This window comes from Muntiacus reevesi, chromosome 18, assembly GCF_963930625.1.
Source record: "Muntiacus reevesi chromosome 18, mMunRee1.1, whole genome shotgun sequence".
Taxonomy (NCBI): Eukaryota; Metazoa; Chordata; class Mammalia; order Artiodactyla; family Cervidae; genus Muntiacus; species Muntiacus reevesi.
Window position 1 is genome coordinate 44,540,832 of NC_089266.1, and position 9,260 is coordinate 44,550,091.

Sequence of the window (9,260 nt, forward strand, 5' to 3'; positions counted from 1 at the left end):
TGGGAGAGTGGGTTGGAAAGAGGATCAGGGAGAGCCAAGCAGGGCCCATAAATCATGCTTACTGTATCCTGAGGACAGTGGAGAGCCATTGAAGATATAACCCAAATAATTCTTGGTACCTCAAGGAGTCATTCTCTGCACAGTTTCACCTGAGGAAGCACAGGCTGGCGGTCAAAAGTAACCAGAAATGAAGACTGATGATAAGCTTGACAATGGTTCTAGTCTGCATCCCCTTGGAGAGACTGGGTGCATTCAGGGTAGCGTGGCTGGGTATAGACTGCACTCCCTTCGGACTAACCTTTCTTCAGTCTGGACCAGATAGATGGTGGGGAGATGATGTCATCTCTCTCTTTTTTTTTAATGGCTTTTGGTCACACTGCACAATGTGTGGGATCTTAGTTCCCTGACCAGGGATCAAACTCATGCCCCCTGCAATGGAACCTCGGAGTCTTAATCACTGGACTGACAGGGAAGTCACTGTCATCTCTTATTCTTTTTCCTTCTCTTCCCTGGTCCCAGGAGAGAGTCTGCGTTTGGATGCTGACACCATCACTCCAGACACATCTCCTTTTTCAACTGCCTGCCTCGCTTCCTTGTGTAAACTGCATGTGATACATGCTGCGTGCCAAGCATTATCTGAGTGATGGAGCTACAAGGCAGAAATAAGCCACACAGTTTCTGCCCACGTGGGATGATAGGCTAGTGAGGAAAGGCAAATATCAAGGAAATGACTGTTTGAATCAATGGAAAATGAAAAGTTTTAAAAAGTATTTTAAAAGGATAGAGGAAATTTTATGAGAGATTGCTAGGGAAACTGATCTATCTGATGTCAAGAAAGTCTGATTATCGGGGATCTACTCTCTGGAGGATATTCAGGAGTTCAGAGATGGAGAATGGAGACACAAGGAAGAGTCCAGGCAAAGGTCATTTGGCAGAAGGACAAGAACTGAGACAAGGCTGGTGTGATTGGTGAGGAGACTGGGAGGAAGACAAAGTTGACAGTAAAGCAGGAGGTCAAGCCACACCCAACCTTTTAAGCCTGTGAAGGATATTGGTCTTTATGTGAAGAGTGATGTGAGTCCATTCAAGTGGTTTATTTGTAGCTTGTGGGGTTGGAGTGAGCTGGAGGTGCAATAATATTTGTACTTTGAAAAGGTCTTTTTGGTTTCTCTATCGATGACCAGTTGGATTAGGGCTTCCCTGATAGCTCAGCTGCTAAAGAATCCGCCTGCAATGTGGGAGACCTGGGTTCAATCCCTGGGTTGGGAAGATCCCCTGGAGAAGGGAATGGCTACACACTCCAGTATTATGGCCTGAAGAATTCCATGGACTGTATAGTCCATGGGGTCACAAAGAGTCAGAAACAACTGAGCGACTTCCACTTTCAGTTGGATTAGGCCAGACTGGATAGGGGAGACCCAGTGCTGTTGCATTAATCAAGGCAAGAGAATATGGTAGCTTGGTCTGGGCAGGGAGAGGGAGATGGGAAGTTAGGGGAGTAGACACATTCAAGAGAGATTTATGAAGTAAAAGGAATAGGTCTTGGGGTGGATTGGCTATGGAACAGTGATGCAAGATGATGAGGTATCCAGAAAGACCCCTTGGTTTCAGATTTGCACACCTATGTTCTAGGACAGTTTGGGAATAGGGATTACTGTTATAGGAAATGACCGAGGAGGATCAGGCTTGGAAAAGATGTTGAGACCATCTGCTTCGGATTTGAAGAGTATTAGGTGCATTAGAGATATCATAAGCTGAGTTTGATATTTAAGCCAAGAACTTTCAGATATACAAGCTGGGTTCAGAAAAAGCCGAGGAACCAGAGATCAAATTTCCAACATTCATTGGATCATAGAGAAAGCAAGGAAATTGCAGAAAAACATCTACTTCTGCTTCATCGACTACTATAAAGCTTTTGACTGTATGAATACAACAAACTGTGGAAAATTCTTAAAGAGATGGGGATACCAGACTACCTTACCTGCCTCCCAAGAAATCTGTATGCAGGTCAAGAAGCAACAGTTAGAACTGGACATGGAACAACAGACTGGTTCCAAATAGGGAAAGAAGTACATCAAGGCTGTATATCGTCACCCTGCTTATTTAACTTATATGCAGAGTACATCATGCAAAATGCCAGACTGGATGAAGCACAAGCTGGAATCAAGATTGTCAGGAGAAATAGCAACAACCTCATATATGCAGATGATACCACTGTTATGGCAGAAAGTGAAGAGGAACGAAAGAGCCTCTTGATGAGAGTAAAAGAGTGAAAAAGCTGGCTTAAATCTCAGCATTAAAACAGCTAAGATCATGGCATCCAGTCCCATCAATTCATGGCCAATAGAAGGGAAAAAGTAGAAATAATGACAGACTTTATTTTCTTGGGCTCCAGAATCACTGCAGACAGTGACTTCAGACATAAAAGATGCTTCTTGGAAGAAAAGTTATGACAAAATTAGACAGTGTATTAGAAAACAGAGACACCACTTTGCCGACAAAAGTCCATATAGTCAAAGCTATCGTTTTTCCAGTAGTGATGTATGGCTGAGAGTTGGACCATAAGAAAGACTGAGCACCAAAGAATTGATGCTTCTGAACTGTGGTGCTGGAGAAGACTCTTGAGAGTCCCTTGGACAGCAAGGAGATCAAACCAGTCAACTCTAAAGGAAATCAACCCTGAATATTCTTTGGAAGGATGGATGCTGAAGCTGAAGCTCCTGTACTTTGGCCATCTGATGCTAAGAGCCCACTCACTGGGGAAGATGCTGATGCTGAGAAAGATAAGGGAAAGGAAAAGGGCATGACAGAAGATGAGACGGTTAGATAGCATCACTGACTCAATGGACATGAATTTGAGCCAACTCAGAGGAGCCTGGGTGCTGCAATCTGTGGGGTCAGAGAGGGTTGGACATGACTTAGCAACTGAACAACAACAACGAGCTGCGTTTGATACAATGGTTCAGGGAAGACTCTGCTGGAAATTTTTTAGTACAGTATTTTAAAAAATATTTTATTTATTTCTTTAGCTGTGATAGGTCTGAGTTGCAGCACTCAGGATTTGTTGTGGTGCACGGACTTTCTATTATGGCTCATGGGCTCAGTAGTTGCCATGAACAGGTTTAGTTGTTCCAAGGCAACTAAGGCTGTTAGTTGGGATCTTAGTTCCCTGACCGGAGATCAAACCCATGTCCCCTGCATTACAAGGCAGATTCTTACGCACTGGACCGTGAGGGATGTCCCGAGGCTGCAGATTTTTTGTCGATCTCTAATGTTAGAGTTGTAGCTGACGAGGTGATGCTAGGGAAAGAGTATGGAGTGAAAAGAGAAGAGGGCCATAAGTCACTCTAACATCTAATATAGTCTTGGGCCAGTCTAAGGCCATTGTAGAGTTACGTTGATGGTCACATAAAATACCATATGCTCAGTGTCTAGCACTTAATACGCACTTGATAAATGCTAGAAACATTTCCCTTCTGTTAACTATTCTGCTACCTTTATTTTATTTCTATGTATTTTCTGGCTCCATGTATTGCCCCCAGAGACTTAAGCCTTATTCTTCCAACCTGAGATGACTCCAGGGTACCTGTTGTCTATACCAGGCAGGCACTGTTCTCCAACACTCAGCCCGGGAGAGCCTCTCTTTTTGAGAGCTGTCTCAACCTGAACTAAGAGAACTCTGGGCCTTTGTTTGGTTGGCCAATGACCAACACTTGGAGAGCCAGTGTTCTTAGCATACACAGTGACACCTACCGTAGAATTATCTACCTTAGATAATCATGCCCCCTATCATTTCTAGAACATTTGGTGAGCTTTTTTTTTCCCCCAGAGAATTTTCACAGCGATTATCTCTGTTGTTCATCACAGGATTTTTCATTATGAAATGCATTTGCATATTTTATTTACCTTGAATTCTTCTCCCAGCACTGAAACCACAGCATGTTGAGCAAATACACATAAGGATGACTTAGGAATTCACTCCTCTTATGCTTAACCTCGCTTGCTCTTGTTTTCCCATTTTATTTTCAAATTGTGAGTTTTATCTTCCTGGTTGTATTCTTCCCCATGTTTCAGCAGTTCTCAAAATCACAATCCTACTCTTTTTTTCTTTCTTTTTGGCACCTTGCTCTCTTCATCTCCTTTCACCGACACCGAGTCTTCGGTTCCTAAAGCCCAACGATCCGGCATATTCAGGAGCTCACACTTTAGACTCCTCTTCACCTCATTTCTCTCTGACGCAGGTACTGTTTATTCTGCACTGAAGCTTCATTTGAGCTTTAACTAGAGATTTGTTATGCAAGGCAGCCTCATCCAGGTTCTTCCTTTGCCCCTGGCATCTTTTAAAGATTCTCTCTGCTTCTCGAGTCTCAAATCACTCCCTTCTCCCCGCCTCCCTTCTGCATAACATTTCCCTGATTTTTCTGCTCCCTTGTTCATCCTCTCACTAAACACGGTGGAGCCCTACGATGAATCAGATTCTGCTGGGCTCTGGGGATTCAGACGCCCGTGACCTGGTCCATGACCTTGAAGTGCCCTCGCTCTGCCACAGTGGGTCGCAAATGCAATAGCACATCGGAATCATTGAATTTAAAAGAAGGCCAAAGAGATTCCGATTTAATTGGTCTAGAGTGGGACCCAGGAATTGTTATTTTTAAAAAAGAGAGTCTAAAGTGCAGCCAGGGATGAGAAGCGCTCACTGGCCTAATAGATGAGATAGGTGGGTAAACAAATGATTATAATGCAATGTGAAGGCAGAAGGAAGCAAGCGAGGCTGGAGGAGAATAAAGAGAAGCTCCTCATTCACCCCGGGGTCCTGACTCAGGGCCCCCTCCTGTTCTAGAGATCCTTTCACAGAGCCGCCTCCCGACTCTTAGGATGGGAGAAACAGCGTCTCTCAAAGCAGCGTTACCTTCACAGAAGAGCAATTAGGAGCCGGAGCCTGGCCTTGGGCATCAGGCCAACCTGCAACCAAATCTTAGTTTTGTCGCTTGTTAGCTGTGTGGCCTTAGGCAAATTGCTTACCTACTCCTAAGTCTCAATGCCCTCCAGAGGGTAGGTCAATAAAGTGCGTGTGTGAATTTTTATTTTTTTATTTTTGCCTGCACTGGGTTTTTTGCTGCACTTGGGCTTTCTCTAGTTGTGGCCAGTGGGGGACTCCTCTCTAGTTACGGTGCGTGGGCTTCTCATTACGGGGGCTCCTCTTGCTTCTCTAGCATGGGCTCTAGAGCACAGGCTCAGCAGTTGTGGGCCACAGACTTAGTTACTCCACAGTATATGGAATCTTCCGGGACCAAGGATCGAACCTGTGTTCCTTGCATTGGCAGGCGAATTCTTAACCACTGGACCACCAGGGAAGCACCTATGTGTGTGTGTGTGTGTGTGAAGTGAGGGGTCTTATGTCTATAGTGTGTCTAGCCCACTGCCCTACACCCAGTCCGTGTTCAAAAAATTGTGACTACAACTGCTTTGAAGTACCATATATGCACTAAAGATGCTCAGTTTTTCTTCTTTCAGCAGCAAACACTCAGATGACCATCTGTGTTTGCCCTATCAGTCTATCCCTGCCTGAGGGGGAAACTCTTCACTTGGTCTAGCTTCATGTAGTTTTCAAAGGTGCTAACATCTGAACCTCACCCCGCCACGACACCCACTTTTCCAGATTCTTTCTTTCAAATGTTTGCCATTTTCTTTTTTCCCCCTCTCTTTTTATTTTTTAAATTTTTAAAAATTAATTTATTTTTATTGGAGGCTAATTACTTAACAATATTGTGGTGGTTTTTGCCATACATTGACATGAATCAGTGTATTCACACACTACGGGTGTATGTGTGTCCCCCCGTCCCAAAACCCCCTCCCACCTCCCTCCCCATCCCACCCCTCTGGGTTGTCCCAGTGCTCCGGCTTTGGGTGCCTTGTTTCATGCATTGAGCTTGGACTGGTCATCTATTTCACATATGGTAATATACATGTTTCAGTGCTATTCTCTCAAATCATCCCACCCTCGCCTTCTCCCACAGAGTATGTTTTCCATTTTCTTTGCCTCCAGAGTTCCCACCAATATTTCTCCTGGTTCATCATCGGGCCCAAAGCCAATTGTGGACCTGAGCGTGGTGACCCCGTCTCCCTACACTTCCTCTGTGGGTTCCTCTGTGACTTCTCCTAGGATGGCCAAGTGGTTGGATGTCATCCAGAGTGGCACCCACAGCCTCGTCTGTGGGGGCATCCCCCTCATGCCAGCCTTGGCACGGAAACCTTACCCCTACTTGCTCCACAGCCCTGGGCTCCAACTTGTCAGAGCTGCCCACTGTCCTTTCCATATGTATTGTTCTTATTTTTATTATTTAAAATTTTTTTTAATTGAAGTATAATTGATTTACAATGTTCTATTAATTTCTGGTGTACAGCATAGTGATTCACATATATAGAATAGAATATAAAAGAATTTATATGTAGAATAGAAAAGAATTTGAAAAAATATATCAAAATATATAATAAAATATAAAAAATTAAAAATTGAAGTATAGTGACTTACAAGGTTGTGTTAATTTCAGAGAAGTGATTCAGTCATATATTTCTCTTCTTTTCCAGATTCTTTTCCTTTATAGTTTATTATAAGATATTGACTAGTTAATATCCTGGGCTTCACAGTAGGTCCTTGCTGTTTCTCTCTGTTATACATAGTACACACGTATTCTTGTTTCCTTGGCTAGCCTTCTCCTTTTCCCGAGACAGCAGTCCAAGGTTTGCTTGGTCTTGAGGCAGTTTGAAGAACTCGACAGCCAGACCCCATGTCCGTGGGGCGCTGTCTTGGTTTTCGGGCTTGGTCAGTTCTAGAATTGTGACATTAGCTGGGAGGCCGTATTCTCTCCACTCAGCCTGCCTGGCTCCCTCTGAGCCTTCCTTGCTCCGGGGACAGACCTCTGAACACTGCTTGCTGTCCATGCTTCTGTCGGGCACCACGTTTGTCCGTCTCTCCCCTTTCAGCTCCACCGCTGCCCTCTGACCCTCCCCGCTCCCAGCATTTCCCAGGGATGCACAACCCTCCACCCTGCCTGCTACCCTGCCTTTCTCTCTTCATTGCCAGTCTGTTTGTACAGCCTTCTCACTTTGGTTCTTTTTTTAATTTTTCTTTTTGAGTGATTTCTGTTTCAATCCATCACCTTTGCCGTTGTCTCTCCGACCTTCATTATTTACTTCCGCTCATGGGCTTACCTGTTCTGCTCCTTACAACCCTGGGCTTTATTCTTCCCTGTGAAAAGCTTTCTCATATTGTCTCTCCAGGTGACCTGGCTGCATCTGGCTTACTAAAGATAAACACAACTGCTTTTTCCTCAATCACTCTTCTTGTTGGACTGATAATTTCCTCCCTACCTGGCGGGACTTTGTATCCCCCCATGCCCCCTTCTCGGGGCGGGGGATCACATTCTGTACCTACCTTGCTGGAGTCCATGGACTCCTTATGCACATGCCTGGGAGGCCCATCAGTTCAGTTCAGTTCAGCCACTCAGTCATGTTCGACTCTTTGCGACACCATGGACTGCAGCATGGCCTCCCTGTCCATCACCAACTCCTGGAGTCTACCCAGTCTCATGTCCATTGAGTCAGTGATGCCATCCAACCGTCTCATCCTCTGTTGCCCCTTTCTCCTCCCGCCTTCAATCTTTGCCAGCATCAGGGTCTTTTCAAATGAGTCAGCTCTTCACATCAGGTGGCCAAAGTATTGGAGTTTCAGCTTCAACATCAGTCCTTCCAGTGAACACCCAGGACTCCTTTAGGATCCCAGTGATCTCCTTTAGGATGGACTGGTTGGATCTCCTTGCAGTCCAACGGACTCTTAAGAGTCTTCTCCAACACCACAGTTCAAAAGCATCAATTCTTTGGCGCTCAGCTTTCTTTATAGTCCAACTCTCACATCCGTACATGACTACTGGAAAAACCATAGCCTTGGCTAGATGGACCTTTGTTGGCAAAGTAATGTCTTTGCTTTTTAATATGCTGTCTAGGTTGGTCATAACTTTCCTTCCAAAGAGTAAGTGTTTTTTAATTTCATGGCTGCAGTCACCATCTGCAGTGATTTTGGAGCCCCCCAAAATAAAGTCAGCCACTATTTCCACTGTTTCCCCATTTATTTGCCATGAAGTGATGGGACCGGATGCCATGATCTTAGTTTTCTGAATGTTGAGCTTTAAGCCAACTTTTTCACTCTCCTCTTTCACTTTCATCAAGAGGCTCTTTAGTTTTTCTTCACTTTCTGCCATAAGGGTGGTGTCATCTGCGTATCTGAGATTATTGACATTCCTTTTGGCAATCTTGATTCTAGCTTGTGCTTTATCCAGCCCAGCGTTTCTCATGATGTACTCTGGACATAAGTTCAATAAGCAGAGTGACAATATAGAGCCTTGATGTACTCCTTTTCCTATTTGGAGTAGCAATTATTGTTCCTGTTATGAGATTAGGAAAATGAGACTTAGCAGGGAAGACGCTGAAGCCCCAGAGGAAGCAAGTCTGCAAGCTTGTGTGGCTAGTAAGGGAAGATCTGCGAACAGTCAGGCCAAGACATTCCCAGTTCATTGCCGGGCGCAGGGCTCTACCTGGGCATGACAACTGGGCAGGCAGCCTGTGCAAGGATGAGCTCTGGATGCCGCTCTCAGGAAGGTATCACAAACTCCTCTTGGTGTGAGCCTATGACCCTGGCCTGATGGTCTGTTGGGTTAATGTTTCAGAAGGGCAGATGTTTCTATTTATTTTTAGGGTGTCAGCCACAGGGACCCTAGGACCAAGATTCAGCAATGTTTTCCCTTGTACACCAGATATAAGGCATGCAGTCTCAATGGTTTTCTGGCTTGGATGTGCCTTTTTTTTTTTTAATCATTTTTTTTTAAGATTTTGTGTGTGTGTGTGAACCATTTTTAGTCTTTTTTGAATTTGTTACAATATTGCTTCTGTTGTTTGTGTTCTGATGTTTTGGCTTAGTTCCGCAACAGGGCTCGAACCACACAGCTTACTTTGGAAGGTGAAGTTTTAACCACTGGACTGCCAGGGAAGTCCCTGGATGTTCCTTTAGTCCAGCTTCTGTATTCTGTCTGGATAAGAAGTCCAGCTAGGAGAGCAAACTCAATCATTCCTTTCAACCTCGTGCTTCCTGCACAGGTGGGATCAGGTGGTGTGCATGTGTATGTGTGTGTGTGTGTGTGTGTGTGTGTGTGTGTGTGTATAAGAAGTCCAGCTAGGAGAGCAAACTCAATCATTCCATTCAATCT